Source organism: Macaca nemestrina, chromosome 10, assembly GCF_043159975.1.
Source record: "Macaca nemestrina isolate mMacNem1 chromosome 10, mMacNem.hap1, whole genome shotgun sequence".
Lineage (NCBI taxonomy): Eukaryota > Metazoa > Chordata > Mammalia > Primates > Cercopithecidae > Macaca > Macaca nemestrina.
Window position 1 is genome coordinate 111070408 of NC_092134.1, and position 23196 is coordinate 111093603.

The following is a 23196-nucleotide window of genomic DNA, read 5'->3' on the forward strand; positions in this document are numbered from 1 at the left end:
CCGAGGGCCAGGGAGAGGGGTTTTGTTTTTGTTTTCAATACAATGAGGGGTCACTGGAGAATTTCAAGGAGACAAATCCCATGCTCTCACCTAAATTTTGAAAAGATCATTCTGGATGTCATGGGAAGAACAAAAAGGGGCAAGTGTAAAAACAGGGAGATGAGCTGTCATGCCTGGATTTTCACAAGGCTGCTCCTGCAAGGCTGTGCAGGCTGCACACTGCCCAACTCCAGGGGTGCCTTTCACCTGAACAGCAGTAGGAACGGTACCCTCTGAGGCTGTGTGTAGTGAGCCGGGGGATTTTTGGTCCCTTATGAGGCTAAAAGATACCTTCTGCCCTATGTTCTCATGTCAAAGGAGCAAAATAAAAATCCCTTTAATATTGTTTTCTACACAAAAGTAAGACAGACTACAAACCATCATGTGCCAGACTTGATCATTACACCGTGAAGTAAATATGTGAAATAATAAGATCAGAAATAATCTTTTAATTAACTCATGTCTATTGGAAAATATATTAATCTTAATTTTTTTTTTTTTTGGAAGAAACAAGGTCTTGCCATGTTGCCCAGACTGGTCTCAAACTCCTGAGCTCAAGTGATCCTCCTGCCTTAGGCTCCCGAAGTGCTGAGATTGCAGGCATGACCCACAATACCCAGCCTGATCTTTTATTATCTGCCTCAGCACTAAAAAACATCACAGATAAACAAAAGAGTATTTTTATAATAAATTACATTTGTTTTAAACTTGTATCTAATGGTGATTACTCACAGACACAAGTTGCAGCTATTCAATGGTCACGTATTTTGGTTCATATCAATGTCCAAGCTGAATCAGGAATGTTAAAAAAAAAAACCAAAAAACCATTTTCTCATTATGTATTTGTTGAGCATTTACTATATGCCAGGCACTGCTGGGTCCTGGGCAAATGGACAGCCAATGTCTTTCCTGCCTTTATGGACTCTAGAGCCTAGTGGCCTGGACAGACATGAAAAAGAAAAGACACACAAAGAAATAGGCAGTCAAAAATGGTAATGAGTGCTATAATGGAAAAGAACAGAGGAAATAATGAAGTAGAGGGCTCATTTAGATCATGAGGGTCAGGGTAGGCCTCCCTGATGAAGTCTCAAAAATGGCCAAGGACCATGGCTATTTGCACACTTCCACCGCTTCCCCACTTCACTCCCTTCTCCTGCTGCTCTTTAAACAAATACTTGCCCAGGGACTCACTGTCTTACCTCAGAATCTCTCCCTCCCAACCCATCCCCTCCAAGCCCAGCCCTGCTCTCTGTGACCCTGAGAAGTCTGAGAGCTGGTATCTCTAATCAAGGACAAAACAGGAGCCAGTGCAGCCCTGGGCCCCAGAGAGAGGGCAGCATGAAGCCTTTGGTCTGGTCCTCACACAGGTTCTCACTCCTGTTATGACCTTGGGCATTGCCTCCTCTTTGCAGAAGTCGCAGTGTCTCCCATCTATGGAGTAGAAGGAAGCACACAGTCCCTGGAGTTCCTAGATGAGCCCCCAGGGATTGACTCTGCTGCCCAGATGTCTTTAGAGAGTCTCAAGGAGGCTAGCAGACCCCCAGGCCTGCCTGGGAGCAGAGGGGCAGAGAAAACCCTAAAGTGCCTCCACTTTCTATCATCACTATGACAACCCTTCCATGGGATCCTGATGTTGGGGAGATGCCTGACTTTTTTGGCCTAAAACTGAGAGTTAAACAGAAAGCAATCCCTCAGTGGGGCAAGGAGACATCAAGGAAGGGTACCGGCACCAGAACGACCTCAGTTTGTCTTAGCTCCTCACTTACCAATTGGATGACCTCGAACATGTTCCTAATTTCTCTGAGATGCAGTTTTGGCAAATAGAAATGCTTATCCCCTGCTCACAGATTTGAAGTGAGGATGGCTCACAGATGCCAGCTTGTAAATGCTTCCCACTGAGACCAAGCAGGGCCTGTAGGGCTGTGGCTGCCGCAGAGCTGAAGTGAGAGCCTCAGCTTGGTGGATGGAAACCAAAAATCCCTCACGTGTGAGAAAAGCAAAACAGTTTGTTTATTTATTTTGTGCCAGAATCTTCTGGTGCATGAGCCTACTGAAACGGCTCTGCAGAATTGGAAAGGATAGAAGTGTGTTTATCACTCTTTCTTGGGTAAGCCTCATTTGCATTCCTATAGAGTGGTGATTGTAGTGTTTCAAGAAATGAAGTTGTTTGGTGGGCTGGCTTCCCTCATCTCCAAAAGAAATCGTGTGTGTGTGTGTGTTTGTGTGTGTGTGTGTGTGTGTGTATTTGTGTGTGTGTGTGTGTGTAGAAGGTACAGGATTTCTCTGTCTTGAGCATCTGCTACATGCCAGATACTTGTCCTAGGTACTTTAAATACAGTGGCAGATACAATAGGTGGGCTCACTCAGTACCCAAGCAAGCACCTACTTCCTCCCTTGCCTTCCTCTTTTAGAGAGCCTGGAAATCTAAACATTCAACTTCCCAGAACTCTGTAGTTGGCCATGTGACATAGTTCTGCCCAATAATATGTAAGTGAAAGTTGGTAGAGAGGGCATCTCTTTCTAACTAAAAGAAAAAAGATGTCAAGGAAAGAAAACCTTTCGTCTTCTTCCCACTTCTCTCTCCCTCCTGCCTGTAATATGGATGTGATTCTTGGAGATGCAGCAGCTATGTTGCAACCAAGAGGTTTTGAGGATGCAGGAAGGCATCCACAGACTAAGAATGGAGGAGATAAACACTAGAAAGAGTCTAGCCCCGATATTGTCTTCATTGGATACGTAAGCAATATTATAAGACACAGCAGTATTTAAGTATCATTAGGAAAGATTAAATACTGTTAATTAAACTACAACTTGACAGGTTTTTAAGATACAACCAGATTCCCAAAGATGTTCAAATGTGAAAAAATGTGGGTTTTAGAATAAATAAGAATCGCACAGGTATTTGAGCCCTGGAATATCTACCTTTGGACTTCTTATGTGAGAGCAACAAACTCCTAATTTGTTTAGATGTAGTTGTTGGACTTTCTGTTACTTGCAGCAGAACACATTCCTAACACTGACTCCTCACAATCATTTCCTGAGATGGGTATTAACATTTGAATCCTACCAATGAGGAAACTGAGGCACAGAAGGACAATGGGCTTGCCCTAGTATATAATCACATAGCTGAGCCCACAGCGAGAACCTCCAACTTGAGTGTTCTTGGCCCCACACCTCATCTCCTCCATGGCTTTTCCTGTCTTGCATGTGACCTTCACAGTATGGCGATGAGGGGTGATGAGCAGCCACACCACTGCCCCGTTCACCTGCTCAGGAAGACACTCCCCCCAACTCACTGGGACGTGAGATTGGCTCCTGTGAGCTGGGAGCCAGGACTTCAGAATTCAGCAACCGTTCTGGTATGAGGTTTCTGTCATTTGGGCAGTTTGCTTTCTTGATCCTGTTTTGTGCTTTCCTTCTCTCTGCACCCTTCCCCATTCCCCGTTGAAGAAAAAGATAGGAAATGAGAAAGATCAATTTACATGTGGAAGACGTGCATATTCATACTCTCCCTATAATTCTATGGACTTCCACTTTTGGGGGCTGGAGAGGCCACAGATGAGTTAGGAATCCCTGGTCAAGAGCCTCTTGCCAAATTAGTCAGTCAACTTTCCTTTGCCCCTGGCCTTTGAGGACAGCCCTTTGGAGGCTGAGGCATGAGGGCTTAGGACTCCTGATCAAAGGCCACAGACAGAGGCAGTGTTTGTGTCTACAGTTTAAGGAAAGGTTCCCTTCAAACTCCGAGTTTTATTTCCTGCAGCAGAAGGAGGAGATGAAATTGTTAAAAGGGTGCTAGTGTTGAGTAAGAAAGAATGAGCTTTTCCAGATCCTTGTGTTTGGTAGAATAAATTGAGAGCAGTAGGGGCATATTTGATGGGATATTAGTCAAATTAATACATGAGAACATTGCTTTTTTTAGTATGTGGTTTACAGAATCACTTGAAATGCCTAAGGAGCACACTGGGAAGAGAATTGTTCCTTTGGGAGTGACTCATGTAAAATGGGCCCTGTGCAAAAGCCAGGGTGAGCAGGGTGCAGCAGCTCTCCAAGGGGCTGGGAGTGTAGCGGGATTTTTTAAGGAATTAGAGAGACCGATGGGGTTGAGGAGGATATTTATTATTTAGCTGTACTGGCCCAGTCAGAGGAGGGGCTGTGGCTTTGCTTAACATAGGACCCAGCGTGATAGCATTTCTCAGGGCTGGACTGGGAGAATTGGGGTTGAAGGGCGGGTGTTGGCTTTGTGCCACTTCCTCTGCCTTCCATCAGATACAGAAGCAAAGTGGAAAAGTCCTGTGGGATTTTTCTGCTCTGGTACAAGGAAACACATGCAAATCATCTTTTTATGAGAAAACCCATTGAGAACAGTTTCCCCACCCACTGTCAAGGTCCACACAGTCCAGCCTGCTGGCTAGAGAACTGACCTTTAAAACTCTTGTTTACATCCAACCACGTCTTCAACTCCAGTCTGGCCTGGCATCCAAAACCAGAAAGTTCTCGTAAAAAATGTTATTATGGCTCTGTGTACCTCACAGGAAGCCCTTAGATTGCAAACATATGTCCAAACTGCTGACTTGGAGTAAATGGATCAAATTACTCAGTGTGAGCCTGATTTCTGTACCAGGCAGACTTGCTATCTGAATGTGTGCCAGGTTGAATGGAATCTCTGGCTTCAGATGGATTCAGGCTGAAAGAAGAGTCTTTTGTAAATCAACTCATATGGTGATTTCCTTCCTTTTTTCTTTCTGCAAATGTAATATCAACGAACATTTATCTTGATCCCGTGTGGGGCGGTTGGCTTCTTCCCTCTTGCTCACCCACAGGGCCTGTTTTGGTCTTTGTTTCTAAGTCCATGCCACACAGCTCTGGGCTTCATGGCTCCACGGACTTGTGGATTGTGGTGCGGAGTTTTTTTTCAATTAAACTTTTGATTTTGAAATAATTGTAGATTCACATGCAGTTGTAAGAACTAATACAGAGAGATTCCACATACCCTTTACCCAGTTTCCCTCAATGGTAATGTCTTATAAAACCATAGTACAGTATCACAACTGTATCGACATTGATGCATTCAAGATAGCGAACATTTCCATCGCTGTTGCCCTATTATAGCCACACCCACTTCCCTTCTTCCTACAAGCCCCCTTCTTTACCCTTGGCAACCACGAATCAGTTTTCCATTTCTATAATTTTGCCATTTCAAGAAAGCTATATAAATGGAATCATGCAGTATGTAACCTTTTGTGATTAACTTTCTTTGTTTCATTCAGTATAATTCTCTGGAGATTCAAGAAGTTGTTGCATGTATCAACAGTATTTCAGTGTATGGCTGTACCATAGATTGTTTAACCATTCACTCATTGAAGGACATCAGGTCTGTCTCCAGTTTTTGGCTTTTATGCATAAAGGTGCTATGAAAAATTGTGTGCAGGGTTTTTTGGTTTGTTTGTCTGTTTGCTTGAGACAGGGTTTTGCTCTGTCACCTAGGGTTTTACTCTGTCACCAGTTAAAGTGCAGTGGCAAGATCACGGTTCACTGCAGCCTCGGCCTCCTGGGCTCAAGTGATCCTCCCACCTCAGTCTCTCGAGTAGCTGGGACTACTGGCATGCACCACAACACTTGGCTAATTAAAAAAAATTTTTTGGTAGAGATGGGGATCTCACTGTGTTGTCCAGTTCTGGCCTTGAATCCTGGGCTCAAGCAATCCTTCCACCTCAGCCTCCCAAAGTGCTGGGATTACAGGTGTGAGCCACCATGCCTGGCCTGTGTACAGGTTTTTGTGTAAACATAAGTTTTCATTTCTCTGGGATAAATGCCCAGGAGTACAATTGCTGGGTCATATGGTAGCTGCACATTTAGTTTTTAGAGAGTGGCTATACCATTTTAATTTGCATTAGCAATGCACGAGAGATCCAGTTTCTCTGTGTCCTCAGCTGCATTCATTGGCACTACCTTTCATTTCAGTCATTCTGATAAGTGTGTATGATAGCTTAATGGTTTACATTTGCATTTCCCTAATCGCTAGTGATGTTGAGCGTCTTTTCGTGTTCTTATTTATCATCTGTATAGCCTCTTCGGTGAAATATTTGTTCATATCCTTTGTCTATTTTCTAATTTTTTTTAACTGTTGAGTTTTAAGAATTCTTATATATTACAAATACTCATTCTTTGTCAGATATGTGGTTTACAAGTAACTTCTTTCTGTTTGTGGGTTGTTTTTCATCCTCTTGACAGGGTTTTTCAGGGACTAAAAGTTCTAAATTTTGATGAAGTCCAATTTTTCAAATTTTCCTTTTATGGATCATGCTTTTGATGTCAAGTCTAACAACTCTTTGCCTAACCCTATATAATGAAGATTTTCTCCTGTGCTTTTTTCTAGAAGTTTTATAGCTGTTCATAAGTCCATGATACATTTTGAGTTAATTTTTGTGTACCAAATAGTAGTTAGGGCAAGGTATTTTTTCCCCTGTAAATGTCCAATTCCTCTAGTACCATTTGTTGAAAAGGTTCTTTTTTCTCCATCAAATTACTTCTGTGCCTTTTCTAAAACTCACTCATGCATGTTAGTGCAAATCTATTTCTGGGTTCTTTATTCTGTTCCAGTGAGCTCTGTGTCTATCTCTCCATCAATACCATCCAGTTTTCGTCACTGTCGCTATATATTTCAAAATAACAAGTCTGGAAATTGAGTAGACTAATTCCACTCACGTTATTCTTCTATTTCAAATTTGTTTTAGCTATTCTAGTTCCTTTGCCTCCCCATGTAAATTTTAAAATAAGCTATATTTATAAAAACCTTGCTCAGATTTTGATAGAGATTGTGTTAAACCTGTATATACATTTGAGGAGCAACATCTTTCCTCTGTTGAGTATTTAGCTTTTAGCATGCAAGTCAGCTATGGGCTGAATATTTGTGTTCCCTCAAAATTCATATGTGTTGGTATCCTCAATGTGGTGGCATTAAGAACTGATTAGGTGATGAGGGCAGCACCCTAATTAATGAGATTAGAGCTATCATCATGTGATTTTTTCCCCCTTTCACCTTCTTTAGGCCAAACAATATACTATTCAGAATGCATCAGGCTGCAAATAATAGATTAAATCAGATTAAAATTTGATTATATTAAAAGAAATGAATTTTTTTGCCCTGCAAGACACCTGGAGGTAGGTAGTTCCAAAACTGACTAATATGGCATCTCAGGAATGTCAGGGCTCTGGGTGTTCTCTGTGTCTCTGGGCTTTCCCCTCATGGTGGCAAGTCAGCCACGGAGGCCCCAAGTTCCCCTAGTGAGGGATACGCTTTTATTTTAATCACAGGAAAAGGTTTTCTCAGAATCTCAACAGGCTTTTATGTCTTGTTGGCCAAAATAGGCCCATGTCCAAGCCTGAAGCAATCTGGCCAGGGGAATGGAAATGGGAATGGAATCCCATGGAGAGTTTAATCCACGATTTCTCATTAGGGGTGCTTCTGGTGTTTTAGATGACAATTTCTTGTTGTGCAGGATTCTCCTGCTCACTGGAGGACATTTATCATCCCTGGCCCTCACCTATTTAGCACCAGTGGAGTTTTCTAGTCACTGTGACAACTTCTTTGAAACTTCCCCTGGGGGCAGTACCACTTCCCATTGACAGCCATTGGTTTAAAAAAATTTTGATTCACTCCAGTGTTAGCCAGTGGAGTGACCAAGCCATGACTGGTTCAATTGAACACTATATATCAAATTCCCAATTATCTGCTTTTATTTTTCATCATCTCTCAGCGATAGTTAATATTTATTTTGTATTTATTATGAGTTACAGTGCTAATTTATTGGCACATAAGTTTATTATGACTACTAATGATTTGCATCCTCTATAATTTTAATCTTTATAACAACTTTATGAGATGGATACTCACATTCTCCCCATTTTACAGATTAGGAAATTGAGGCCTAGGAAGATTAAGGATGTTGCCCATAGACTGATTCCCAAGTCAGCACAATTAGCTGCTACACTGCACCATTTCCCCAGTAAAATAAGCCTCTGTTGTCTTTTGTTGTTATTATTATAATTACTATTATTATTGAGATGGAGTCTCACTGTGTCTCCAGGACTGGAGTGCAGTGGTGCAATCTTGGCTCCCTGCAACCTCCTCCTCCTCCTGGGTTCAAGAGATTCTCCTACCTCAGCCTCCCAAGTAGGTGGGACTAGAGGTGCCCACCACCACACCTGGCTAATTTTTGTATTTTTTTAGTAGAGACGGTGTTTCCCCATGTTGGCCAGGCTGGCCCTGAAATTCTGGGGCTCAAGCAATTTGCCTGCCTCAGCCTCCCAAAGGGCTGGCGACAACGCCCAGCTCATTGTCTTTTACTGTCATTTATTCTGGAGGGTAGTAAGACATTCTCCAAAAGCCAGGTAATTTCTCCTAGGCTGTACCCACAATTTCAGTTCCTCCCTACCAGCTAGAGGAATCAGAGAGGGAAGATGAATACATTTACTCCAGTTCTATATGACAGAGAAGGGGTAAGAGATGAAAAGCATGATTCGGCCATATTATTTTGCTTTTTCTAAAAAGAAAACTTCTTATTAGATCAACAGTGAAATGATTAGGCTATATCTTCATTATAACCTAGGCTTTACAGTTCTTAAGAAAATATATAATTAGGGCAAAATAAAATTATGGCAATGGGTATAAATTGTCTTACTCAAGTACTGTTTTCAATTATCCTTTTCTAAGTTTTGACTTTCTTTACTCTTTTGCATTTTCTAAGTGATTTCAGGCATTTTAAAAACTCTTTTGTCTATGTAAGCCTTCCAGGAACCCAAACCAGTCCCTGGCAGCTTAGGTATAGACATATTATTCAGGAGGCATTTCCCTGGGCGTTTCTATTTTGCCTGTATTTAGAGTTATTTGATCAACTTTTCCATTCTTCTGTCTGCTTGTCCATCCATCCACCCATCCATCCATCCATCCATCCATCCATCCATCCATCCATCCATGCATTCACTCAGCCATTCTTTCATTCAACAGTGATCTGCTGAATTCCTGCTTACTCTGACCCTACTATGTTTTACATGCCACCCAATGTTCAGCAAAGACTTTTACTTAAGAACTAGTTTTAAGTTTGACTGCTTGTCTCTTGTCCTTTAACTTTTACTTTTGTGGACCAGTACAGAAAGATCTATAGAAAAAATCTTGCTACCAAGCCATGGGACTCTCTGGCCTATGGTAGTGTCTGACTGTCTTTGTATCATCAGACTGAGAAATGGTTTCAACATGGTGCATGTTCAATAATGCTCACGGAACAAAACTGTGTTGTTCCTCTTCCAGAAAGTGCTATCATCCTCTCTTTTGATTCAGAATAGGTTTACCTAGGTGACTACATCATTAACATTGTATTCCTCTGATTTCTTTCTCCCAGTAGGACAGATTTGATTGAAAAGTAAAAAATTATTCCTTACGTTATGCTGTTCCCCTAAGATGGTTTTCATTCCAAATGAAATTATCCTGGTCCTTCAACATCCACTTCAAATATCAGTAAACCAGTGGCTTTCCACCAGCCTCCTAAAGCTTCATATGGAATTAGTTATTCTTTCTGGTGGTTCTCATATCATTCTCTCCATTCTATTGTCCTCCTGTTTGTCCATGAATCCATCCATCCATCCATCCAGTCTTCTTTCATTTAACAGTGATTTAGTGAATACCTACTTACTATGAACCTACTGTTTTACATGACACAATGTTTGGCAAAGAGTTCATATGGCTTATCTAATTTCTTGATTATGTGTTTTTTTTTTCTTTAATAGGTCATGAGGCCTTCAAGCAACAGCAGAAAATCATCTTATTGCTCTTTTTGCATCCCAAGTGGCTGACACAGAGGAAGGTATTCAATCAATGTTCATGGAATTGTGTTACTCATGCCGTAGGGCCTGCCTTCTCTTTGAGTTTTCTTAAACAGGCATTGCTTTTCCTCTTTTAAGCTTCATAGCACATTTTAAAAGCACAGAGTGATAGTAACTTTATCATAGTATGAAAAAAGATGCAAAAAGAAAAAAAAAATACACCAGGGTAGAGTTCATTTGAATAATCAGAGGGTGTTCCCATCATAATTACAGTAACATGGACTCATGTATCCCAACCCTAGAGAGGAATTTGATTTTCTCATTATATGTGTAATCTTTATTATCCTCTCAGTATTTGTTTCTTTTTGGTGTTCCACATGTGGCTCTGATGTCTTCCTGCTTTCTAGATGGGAAAACTGAACCTTGGAATGGGTTACTGGCTTGAGCCATCTCACATAGCAAGTCAGAAACAGATGTGGAGATAAAATAAACATTTTGAAATTTTAATAGCTTCAATCAAGTCGAGATATCATCACCAGCATATCATATTTGTTACACATTATGTACCATGAACTTTACGTGCATTATTTTTTCTGCCTAATCCTTATTTTGAAAATGTTTAAAACATGCAAAAATTTGGAATAATATGCACTGAAACATCTAGCTTTATTAATTGCTCCCTCTCTCTACTCAGGAAAGTTAACATTAAAACAATTCCATTATTTATTATATAATCTTTGTTCAAATTTCCCCTATTTCTCAATAATTCCTCCCTGCTTGCCTTCCTCCCTCCCTTCCTTCCTTCCTCTCTTGTTTTTCTCAATTTAGGATCTAATCAAGGATCACACATTGCATTTACTTTTCCTGTTTCTTTAGTCTCCTTTAATTAGAGTAGTTTCTCACCACCCCCCCACCCTTGTGCATCCCCCTTTCATGACATTGACAGTTTCGAAGAGTCTAAACAGTAGTCTGGAGTGATATTTTGAGGTCATGTGACTAACCCCGTAAGTCTTTTGTCTAGTGGTTTTAGCTCCCACTGATGATAATTGTGCATTATCGTTTAAACTCTCACAATAACCCTGGGAGGCAAACATTATTTTTATCCATATATTTACATGAGAAGACTGAGTCTCAGAGAGGTGAAGAGACTTGCTCAAAGTCCCACAGCTAGTAAGGGGTAGAGCTGAGATTTCAACTCACATCTGGCTGTCTTTAAACCCTGCACTCTTACTGCTTACTACCCTGTACTAGCTGGGGATAGCATTTCTAATCTCTCTTAATCCAGGCAAGATAAGAAAAAAGTGATATTTAAGATCATACAAGACAATTTATCTCCCGTCTCAGGTCTCTTCCTTCTTATTCCCTAAGCACTTTGTGTGTGTGTGCTGATGCCTGATGCCTCTCAATTCACTCTTCTCTGACTATACTACCTGAAATGTGGTGAATAAATTATGCTTTTGTACAATGGACCCTAGATTATGGACCTCCACTTTGATTTGACCCCAGCGTGCCCAAGACCTCAACTGCTTGCCAGCACCACACTGTGAGTGAGGCAATTACATTCTGGAATCATCCATTCAAGTGTGAGAAAGACCACACTAGATAAATCCATAGAGAGCATTACAGTGACCAGAACGGTTTCTGGGTTCTTTCATAAAGGGGGATGTATTAGTTTGTTTTCATGCTGCTGATAAAGAGAGTAGGAAGAAAAAGAGGGTTAGTGGATTTATAGTTCCACATGGCTGGGAAGGTCTCACAATCATGGCAGAAGGCAAAAAGGAGCAAGTCATGTCTTACATGGCTGGCAGCAGGCAAAGAGAGAGTTTGTGCAGGGAAGCTCCCATTCTTAAAACCATCAGATCTCGTGGGACTTATTCAGTATTATGAGAACAGCATGGGAAAGACCTGCCTCCATGATTCAATCACCTGTCACCAGGTCCCTCCCACAACACATGGAAATTCAAGACATAATTTGGGTGGGGATATAGCCAAACATATCAGGGGACTTGAGGAAACCTGCAGATGGGAGTGGGGAATATACTTTTCTATTTGTTTCAAAGGAAGAGATCACGTAGCCCAACATAGCTTCCTTTGTTGATGAAGAAATGGAGCCACAGACTGGTAAGTGAAATGTCTGGGGTCAGAGTTGGTAACTGACAGACCTAGGGCTGGAACTATAGATTCCATGCTTATTATGCTGCAAAATCCCAAAGGATAGGCTCTTGTGTAGCCCTTGCTGGGGCCAAGCACTTGATCCTTGACAGTCCTTGATCCTGCACTGTCCTTTCCCATCCTTCCCTTCTCTGTCTTGTTTTTTGGAAGGCATTTGCTCATTCCTTTCTTTCTTCCCTGTTCATTCTTAACCAACATTTATTATCCTCCCACTGTATGCCAGATCCCATGCTAGGTACAGGAGGTATGAAGCAAAAGAAACAGTGTTGGCCAGGCACAGTGGCTCATACCTGTAATCCCAGTACCCTGAAGCCAGGAGTTCAAAACCAGCCTGGACAACAAAGTGAGACCCTGTCTCTATTAAAACAAAGGAAAAGAAAGGAAAGAAAGAGAGAAAGATGGAAAGAAAGAAAGTAAAGAAAGAAGGAAGGAAGGAAGAAAGGAAGGAAAGAAAGAAGGAAGGAAAAGGAAAGAAAGAAAGGAAAAGAAAAGAAAAAAAAAGAAAGGAAAAGAAAAGAAAGAAGAAAGAAAGAAAGAAAGAAAGAAAGAAAAAATTTAGAAAAAGAAACAATGTTAGCCTTGAAGGAGGTCACTGTTTAAGTGGAGAGGGGAATATAACCTGACACCATGATCCAATGTGCTCAGTACTAGAGTAACACTCATCTACTTCTCTGCAGACACAGAAAAAGCAAGGGTGCTTTGAAATTATGTGGCCACTTGAGAGTTTTCTGGGGAAGGTGGGACCTCTAAAAGAAAGGGAAGAAAAGTAGGGGAAGCAAAGGAAATGCAGAACAGGGCTGTGATGTGTGTCGAGGGGATTCTGGAAGGGATCCAGGAATATACCCTGTTCTAGTCTCAGGACTAATTGGTGCAGCGGGGGTGGCTGCAACTGCTGGTGGTCATTAAAAACTGAAGACTGGTCAGTTCAAAGAGCTTGAGCCTCCTCCATAGCTTCCCAGTGTCCAGAGTCACTTGTGCTTGTGGGCATGGTGGAGGGGCCAGAAGTGGTGAGGACACTGAGAAGCCAGCACACAAATGCCCTAGGGCACTAATGGCAGCTCCAGCTACAGGAGGCCCTGTGATCTTCCCATTTGCTGCTCAGTACACAGCATAATGGACACTTAGTTATGGGATCTAAAGTAAGCCAAAACTTATTCTGAGCAAGAGAATAATCACATCACAAGCTGGGAGGAAGGAGTAGCTTTGTCTGTTAGACCAACACAGTGAAAAGTTCTGGCTGCTTTTTTTGTTTCTGCCACTAACTGTTGACACAATTCACGTCAATCAGAAAACATGTGCTTACCTATCAGTGAGCTGATGTGATGTTGAGTCCTTCTTCTCCTAACATTGGTGACAACTGGATGATATTTTACTGTTTCAGTCTCTTTATGGATTATCTATTTAATCCTCACAGTATCCCAATCATTAGGTACTAGTAATGTAACTGCCCAACTGGTACTTCTTGACTGCTACGCAGAAAAGCTGATATAGACGGGGCGCGGTGGCTTATGCCTGTAATCCCACCACTTTGGGAGGTGGAAGCAGGTGGATTGCCTGAGGTCAGGAGTTCGAGACCATCCTGAACAATATGGCAAAACCACATCTCTACTAAAAATACAAAAACTAGCTGGGCATGGTAGCACATGCCTGTAATCCTAGCTACTTAGGAGGCTGAGGCATGAGACTCGCTTGAACCCAGGAGGTGGAGGTTGCAGTGAGCCGAGATTGTGCTGTTCCAGTGAGCCGAGATCATGCCACTGTACTCCAGCCTGGGAGACAGAGTGAGACCCTGCCTCAAAAGAAAAAAAAAAAAGCTGATATACTGAGACAGTGGTGTTGCAGAGGAAGAGTTTATCGTTTGCTCAGCCAAGCAGGGTGGGATACAGTTCTCAAATTCACCTCCCCAAAAGCTTGGAGGCTAGGGTTTGTAAGGATAATTTGCAGACATGGGGCTAGGTAACAGGTGCTGCTGATTAGTTGGGATGAAACCACAGGTGTGTCCAAACTGTCTTTGCACGCTGAGTTAGTTTCTGGGTGGGAGTCAGTTCTTTCTATGGGTCATGGGTCCAGGTGAAGTCAGCTGGTCACCAGAATACAAATGTCTGAAAAATATCTCAAAGACCAATTTTATGTTTTGACAGTAGTGATGTTATCTATATGAATAACTGAAGAAGTAACAAATCTTGTAACCTCTGGAACAATGGCTCATTATTGTTTTACTATGCCTATATTTTAGCAGAATTCAACCGCCACCACCTCCCCTTCCCCATAATCATAATCTTGTGCCTTTCATGAGTCTGACAAAAGAGGTTTTGGTTCCCTTGCAAGGAGGGGGTTAATTTCTGGAAGGAACTGTTCAAAAGTTAACAAAGCCTTGTGAGGTTAGAAGCAAGGCAGAGTCAGTTAGGTTAGATTTCTCACCATGTTACATTTTTTCAAAGATGGTTTCATTAAGATTCCTATTTTGCAAAAGAAGAAACTGAAGCTCAGAGAAGATAAGTTACTTACTCAATGTCACACAGTTAATAAATAGTGGAACTAGAACTGAATCAGGCAGTTAATTCTGAGCCCACATTTCTACCCACTAAGCAAAATTCCCTCTTAGTTCCAGGAGGATATGACTTGGGCAGGAGTTCTAGCACTTGTTACAATTTGTGTTGTTCATTCACTTTGTTTTAAATTAGCTTAGGGCAGGGAACAGCTGATCTTGTTCACCACTGAGCCCCCAGATCCTAGTACCCCTTGGCACATAGTAGATACTTCATTCATATTTGGGGCTGAATGAATAGCTGTGGATCAGGCCATGTAGCCTTTTAGTGTTTTGCTGATTATACTAGCAGGAGAAGCCAGTGATACAGGCCCTTCTTTGGATTTGCATTTCTCACTTACGTGAACTATCTGGGCTCTAGGAAGTGGACTTTGGGGGGATTTACCAGAGTTGTTCCTTCCTTTGCCCTTGCTTCTGTCTCCTATAGCATGCACTCATTCTGTGATTTATTTATTTGGCAGATCTTTAATGAGCACCTATTATGTGCCAGATGCTGTTTCAGGTTATTCATTGGAACAAGACAGATAAAGATGCCTTCTGACACGGAGCTTGCAATCTATCGGAGGAGCAAACCATGAACAATAAATGAGTAAAATACATAGTGCCTACAATGGAATAAGTACAGAGGAAGGTGGACATAAAGTGTCAGGAAGATAGGTGGCCAGTAGAGGCCTTACCGAGAAGGTGACATTTGACAAAAGACTAGAGGGAAGTGAGGGGGCCAGCCATGCAAATACCTCAGGGAGGAGCTTTACAGGCAGAAGGAACAGCAGTGCAAATGCCCTGGGGAAGACTATGCAGGGTGTGAGAGGAACAGTGGGGAGGTCAGAGGTCACTGGAGTGAAAGAGGGGAGTGATGGGAGAAGATTCCCAAGAGGTGATCAGAGCCAGGCTGTGTGAGGTCCTGTAGGTAACAGTTATGACTGGATTTCACTCCAAGTAAGGTGGGAAACCATTGAAAGATTTTGGCAGAGGACATAATTTGGATTATCCATATTATCTTGTACTGTAGCTTTTTGCATAGCTGTCCCTGCCTCCAGACTGTGGGTTCTCCAAGCTGGGATCATGTATATATTCCAAATGCTGAGCACAGTGATGACGCATAGTAGATGTTTCAATACATGACCAACCATGGAAGGAACACATGAAAAATACAGAACAGAATGGAACAAGCTGAATTGGGATGCAGATGGGGGGCCAGAGGACAGACTAATGCTCTCTGAATTATGGAATGAGGAGTGTTTTATGGAGCAAGAGCCTTTTAATTGAGGCCTAGAAGAATGAGAAGACTTTCCACAGATAGAGGAAGAGGAAAAAGTATATTAGGCTGAGCAAGGAACACAAGCAAAGGTTTGGCAGCATCAAGGTGCAAGGCATATTAAGAACATACTGAATCTACAAATGTTTCGGGTACACAGGAGGAGAGGAAGCACACAGTGGTACTGGAGGCCAGAATCAGCCTGGAGCCAGATCTGGAATGACTTGCCAGTCATGCTAAGGAGTTTGGATTTCATACTGCAGGCAATGGGGGACCACTGCAGGATTTTACAAGTTGGGGGCAGTTTTGGGAGGGATTCAGCCCATTAGGCTTTGGCTTGAGGCCAATGAGGACAGCAGGGAGAGCCAAAAACGGTGCTGTGTATGGGAGGCAGTGCCTCACAGTGTGGCTGCAAGGCAAGGCTGTTCATTGTGTCAATTACGCATGTAGAAATACTGTCACATTCAGAAGGAAAGAGTTGATGTAATACTTCACAGCAGCCTATGGGCATTCCCCTTCGTGGAGCCCTCTGACCTTGGGCAATGAAAGATTTGGCAGTTTACTCTGATGCATTCCAATGGGCGCCTGTGTCCAACTCGGGAGCAGTGATGATTTCATTACACTGCTCATCCAGTCCATCTAGCCCTTATGTAAAATCTACCAGTCATAAGGCTCCTGGGTTCATTTAATTTCTTCTTCTGTGCTGGAGGAGACTGGTGGATAGTCAAGACATGGCCTGCTCTGCCCTTGGGTGGCATGTAACTCAGTTATTATCTAGCCTGGAAGACAGGGATTAGTCATGACGACCTTAGGAGGCTTCCATGGCTCATCAGGCGGAGGAATGAAAAGGCAGCCATCTGATGTATCTGGCTTCTAAGTATGGGGGAGAAGTGCTGCTGCAGGTGGTGGTAGGGGAAATGGCCTTGGGAGGCCCTTTGAAAATGGAGATGGAAATCCATGTTAAAGTGAAAGCTGTCAGCCATTCCTTTGAGGGAATGGGCTTGTTCCCAGGCTGGAGCCTAAGGGTCCCACCTTCCTACCCTGACTCTGCACCGCTGAGGCTGTTCCACCCTGTCATCTTTCACTCCAACTTAGTCTAAAACTCAAAGGGTTTGTTGGCTCCCCCTGCCATACTTCTCCTGTTTCATTGTAGAACAGGCCTGAGCACAGCTTATCAGTGACTTTTCAACCCCAGGTGTGGTCTCTGTAGTGGTCCCTGGATGTACACAAGTCTCACAGACCCACAGGACACAGATGCAGATGAGCAACACTTTTCACTAGTGCATAGCTTTCACAGTTGGGGAGTCAGGGACCTGGGGCAGGGATGGGAATGGAGTGACTCAGAGAACCCCTAGTGACAAGCTTTCAGGGAGTTTAAAATAAGCAACTTGGGGAGTGGAGGAAGAAACTTCTCTCTTTGATTACCAGTTTCCTTTCAACTGCATTCGGGGCAGAAAAACTAGTATTCCTCTGCTGAGAAGTAGCAGGTTTGCCTGTAATTTACTAGAATGACATGGTGGAAGAGAGTTTGGGCCCTGACTTCATGAACTTCCCATGTTCCTTCATATAAGGAGTAGAACTCTACCTGAAATGATGTGCTTGGATGAGCCAAGGTTGTAGATTGTGTTCTCTTTCACATTGAAGTTAGGGGCAACCACCATAGCATCTCCTCCGTCATTCCCTTAGGAGGTTACTTAATGGCTGAGGCTCATTATCTACGTGCCATTTGTACACTTTGAAGACTAGTTTAAGCTGGCTCACCAGTAGAACCTTCATCATGAATTCAGAGTATGAAGATTAGCTCTAAGCATTTGGGGAAGGACACAGGCTAGAGTGGGCATGTGAGTCTGGTGGAGAGTGGATCTCTGACTACACCCCAAGGCCAGATAGAAAAGAGGGTTTTGGTTTCCGGGGTTAATAAATAACAGTGTTATGACAATTGGCATTGAACCATTCTGACTTCTAAGTATTGGGGAGGAGGGCTGGTGGTGATGGTAGGGGAAATATTGATTAAAGACTTTAAATACGCTCTTAATAATCCCACATCTAGAAATATCTCTTAAGAAATAACAGAATAGGAACAGCTCTGGTCTCCAGCTCCCAGCGTGATTGTTGCAGAAGATGGGTGATTTCTACATTTCCAGCTGAGGTACCTGGTTCATCTCATTGGGACTGGTTGGACAGTGAGTACAGCCCATGGAAGGCAAGCTGAAGCAGGGCAGGGTATTGCCTCACCTGGGAAGCACAAGGGGTCAGAGGATTTCCCTTTCCTAGCCGAAAGAAGCCATGACAGACCATACCTGGAAAAATGGGACACTGTCGTCCAAATACTGCACTTTTCCAATTGTCTTAGCGACCAGCAGATGAGGAGATTCTCTCCTGTGCCTTGTTCGATGGGTTCAACACCCACAGAGCCTTGCTCACTGCTAGCGCAGCAGTCTGAGATTGACCTGTGAGGCTACAGCATGGCGAGGGGAGGGGCTTCCGCCATTGCTGAGGCTTGAGTAGGTAAACAAAGCAGCTGGGAAGCTCCAACTGGGTGGAGGCCACCGCAGCTCAGCAAGACCTACTATAGACTCCTTCTCTGGGGGCAGGGCACAGCTGAACAAAAGGCAGCAGAAACTTCTGCAGACTTAAACCTCCCTGTCTTACAGCTCTGAAGAGAGCAGTGGTTCTCCCACCATGGTGTTTGAGCTCTGAGAACAGACAGACTGCCTCCTCAAAAGGGTCCCTGACCCCTGTGTAGCCTAACTGGGAGAAACCTCCCAGTAGGGGCCGACTGACACCTCATGCAGGCAGGTGCCCCTCTGGGACAAAGCTTCCAGAGGAAGGATCCGGCATCTATATTTGCTGTTCTGCAATATTTGCTGTTTTGCAGCTTCCACTGGTGATACCCAGGCAAACAGGGTCTGCAGTGGACCTCCAGCAAACTCCAACAGGCCTGCAGCTGAGGGACCTGACTGTTAGAAGGAAAACTAACAAACAGAAAGGAATAGTATCAACATCAACAAAAAAGACATCCACACCAAAACCCCATCTGTAGGTCACCAACATCAAAGACCAAAGGTAGATAAAACCACAAAGATAGGGAGAAACCAGAGCAGAAAAACTGAAAATTTTAAAAACCAGAGCACCATTTCTCCTCCAAAGGATCTCAGCTCCTCGCCAGCGACAGAACAAAGCTGGACGGAGAATGACTTTGATGAGTTGACTGAAGTAGTCTTCAGGGGGTCAGTAATAACAAACTTCTCTGAGCTAAAGGAGCATGTTCTAACCCATCGCAAGGAAGCTAAAAACCTTGAAAAAAGGTTAGACAAATGGCTAACTAGAATAAACAGTGTAGGGAAGACCTTAAATGACCTGATGGAGCTGAAAACCATGGCATGAGAACTTCATGGCACATGCACAAGCTTCAACAGCTGATTTGATCAAGTGGAAGAAAGGATATCAGTGATTGAAGATCAAATTAATGAAATAAAGTGAGAAGACAATATTAGAGAAAAAAGAGTAAAAAGAAATGAACAAAACCTCCAAGAAATATGGGACTATGTGAAAAGACCAAATCTACGTTTGATTGGTGTACCTGAAAGTGACAGGGAGAATGGAACCAAGCTGGAAAACACACTTCAGGATATTATCCAGGAGAACTTCCCCAACCCAGCAAAGCAGGCCAACATTCAAATTCAGGAAACACAGAGAACGCCACAAGGATACTCCTCGAGAAGAACAACCCCAAGACACATAATTGTCAGATTCACCAAGGTTGAAATGAAGGAAAAAAATGTTAAGGGCAGCCAGAGAGAAAGGTCGAGTTACCCACAAAGGGAAGCCCATCAGACTAAAAGCACATCTCTCAGCAGAAACCCTACAAGCCAGAAGAGAGTGAGGGCCAATATTCAACATTCTTAAAGAAAAGAATTTTCAACCCAGAATTTCATATCCAGCCAAACTAAGCTTCATAAGTGAAGGAGAAATAAAATCCTTTACAGACAAGCAAATGCTGAGAGATTGTGTCACCACCAGGCCTACCTTACAAGAGCTCCTGAAGGAAGCACTAAATATGGAAAGGAACAACCAGTACCAGTCACTGCAAAAACATGCCAAATTGTAAAGACCATTGATGCTATGAAGAAACTGCATCAATTAATGGGCAAAATAACCAGCTAACATCATAATGACAGGATCAAATTCACACATAACAATGTTAACCTTAAATGTAAATGGGCTAAATGCCCCAATTAAAAGACACAGACTGGCAAATTAGATAAAGGGTCAAGACCCATCAGTGTGCTGTATTCAGGAGACCCATCTCATGTGCAGAGACACACATAGGCTCAAAATAAAGGGATGGAGGAAGATCTACCAAGCAAATGGAAAGCAAAAAAAAGCAGGGTTTGCAATCCTAGTCTCTGATAAAACAGACTTTATAACAACAAAGATCAAAAGAGACAAAGAAGGCCATTAAATAATGGTAAAGGGATCAATTCAACAAGAAGAGCTAACTATCCTAAATATATATGCACCCAATACAGGAGCACCCAGATTTATAAAACAAGTCCTTAGAGACCTACAGAGAGACTTAGACTCCCACACAACAGTAATGGGAGACTTTAACACCCCACTGTCCATATTAGACAGATCAATGAGACAGAAGGTTAACAAGGATATCCAGGACTTGAACTTAGCTCTGCACCAAGTGGACCTAATAGACATCTACAGAACTCTCCACCCCAAATCAACAGAACATACATTCTTCTCAGCACCACATCACACTTATTCTAAAGTTGACTACATACTTGGAAGTAAAGCACTCCTCAGCAAATGTAAAAGAGCAGAAATTATAACAAAATGTCTCTCAGACCACAGTGCAATCAAATTAGAACCCAGGATTAAGAAACTCACTCAAAACCCACAACTACGTGGAAACTGAACAACCTGCTCCTGAATGACTACTGGGTAAATAATGAAATGAAGGCAGAAATAAAGATGTTCTTTGAAACCAATGAGAACAAAGACACAACATACCAGAATCTCTGGGACACATTTAAACAATGTGTAGAGGGAAATTTATAGCACTAAATGCCCACAAGAGAAAGGAGGAAAGATCTAAAATTGATACCCTAACATCACAATTAAAAGAACTAGAGAAGCAAAAGCAAACAAATTCAAAAGCTAGTGGAATGCAATCTTTTTTTTTTTTTTTTTAAAAAGATCAACAAAATTGACAGACTGCTAGCAAGACTAATAAAGAAGAAAAGAAAGAAGAATCAAATAGATGCAATAAAAAATGAAAAAGGGGATATCTTCACCGATCCCACAGAAATACAAACTACCATCAGAGAATACTATAAACACCTCTATGCAAAAAACTAGAAAATCTAGAAGAAATGGATAAATTCCTGGACACATACACCCTCCCAAGACTAAACCAGGAAGAAGTTGAACCTCTGAATAGACCAATAACAGGCTCTGAAATTGAGGCAATAATTAATAGTGTACCGACCAAGAGAAGTCCAGGACCAGATGGATTCACAGCCGAATTCTCACAGAGGTACAAAGAGGAGCTGGTACCATTCCTTCTGAAACTATGCCAATCAATAGAAAAAGAGGGAATCCTCCCTAACTTATTTTATGAGCCCATCATCATACTGATACCAAAGCCTGGCAGAGACCAACAGAAAAAGAGAATTTTAGACTAATGTCCCTGATGAACATCAATGCGAAAATCCTCAGTAAAACACTGGCAAACCGAATCCAGCAGCACATCAAAAGGCTTATCTACCATGATCAAGTCGGCTTCATCTAACCAAGGCTGGTTCAACGTATACAAATCAGTAAATGTAACCCATCACATAAACAGAACCAATGACTAAAACCACATGATTATCTCAATAGATGCAGAGGCACATGTATACATATGTAACAAACCTGCATGTTGTGCACATGTACCCTAGAAATTAAAGTATAATTTAAAAAAAGAAAAAGAAAACGGCTTTGACAAAATTCAACAGTCCTTCATGCTAAAAACTCTCAATAAACTAGGTACTGATGGAACGTATCTCAAAATAATAAGAGCCATTTATGACATACCCACAGCCAATATCATACTAAATGGGCAAAAACTGGAAGCATTCCCTTTGAAAACCGGCATAAGACAAGGATGTCCTCTCACCACTCGTATTCAGCATAGTGTTGGAAGTTCTGGCCAGGGCAATCAGGGAAGAGAAAGAAAGAAAGGGTATTCAATTAGGAAAAGAGGAAGTCAAATCATACCTGTTTCCAGATGACATGATTGTATATTTAGAAAACCCCATTGTCTCAGTCCAAAATCTCCTTAAGCTGATAAGCAACTTCAGCAAAGTCTCAGGATACAAAATCAATGTCCAAAAATCCCACAAGCATTCCTATACACCAATAACAGACAGAGAGCTAAATCATGAGTAAACTCCCATTCACAATTGCTACAAAGAGAATAAAATACCTAGGCATCCAACTTAGAAGGGATGTGAAGGACCTTTTCAAGGAGAACTACAAACCACTGCTCAACGAAATGAAAGAGGATGCAAACAAATGGAAGAATATTCCATGCTCATGGATAAGAAGAATCAATATTGTGAAAATGGCCATACTGCCCAAGGTAATTTATAGATCCAATGCTATCCCTATCAATCTACCACTGACTTTCTTCACAGAATTGGAAAAACTACTTTAAAGTTCATATAGAACCAAAAAAAAGAACCTGCATTGCAAAGACAATCCTAAGCAAAAAGAACAAAGCTGGAGGCATCACACTACCTGACTTCAAACTATACTACAAGGCTACAGTAACCAAAAGAGCATGGTACTGGTACCAAAATAGATATATAGACCAATGGAACAGAACAGAGGCCTCAGAAATAATACCACATATCTACAACCATGTGATCTTCAACAGACCTAACAAAAACAAGAAATGGGGAAAGGATTCCCTATTTAATAAATGGTGCTGGGGAAACTGGCTAGCCATATGTAGAAAGCTGATATTGGATCCTTTCTTTACACCTTATACAAAAATTAATTCAAGATGGATTAAAGACTTAAATGTTAGACCTAAAACCATAACAACCATGGAAGAAAACCTAGGCAATACCATTCAGGACATAGGCATGGGCAAGAGCTTCATGACTAAAACAGTGAAAGCAATGGCTACGAAAGCCAAAATAGACATATGGGATCTAACTAAACTAAAGAGCTTCTGCATGGCAAAAGAAAGTACCATCAGAGTGAAAAGGCAACATACAGAATGGGAAAGAAGTTTTGCAATCTACCCATTTGACAAAGGGCTAATATCCAGAATCTACAAATAACTCAAACAAATTCA

At 42.1% G+C, this 23196-nt stretch overlaps 1 long non-coding RNA gene across 2 annotated transcripts in view; it reads left to right on the forward strand.

Moving 5' to 3' along the window:
* The window catches only part of LOC139356821 (uncharacterized), a 55867-nt gene that overhangs the window by 12462 nt on the left and 20209 nt on the right, over nt 1-23196 (forward strand). For both annotated transcript variants that reach the window (XR_011609253.1, XR_011609254.1), the window contains exon 2: nt 9823-9899. This is a non-coding gene — a long non-coding RNA (uncharacterized lncRNA). The remainder of the gene's footprint in view (nt 1-9822; nt 9900-23196) is intronic.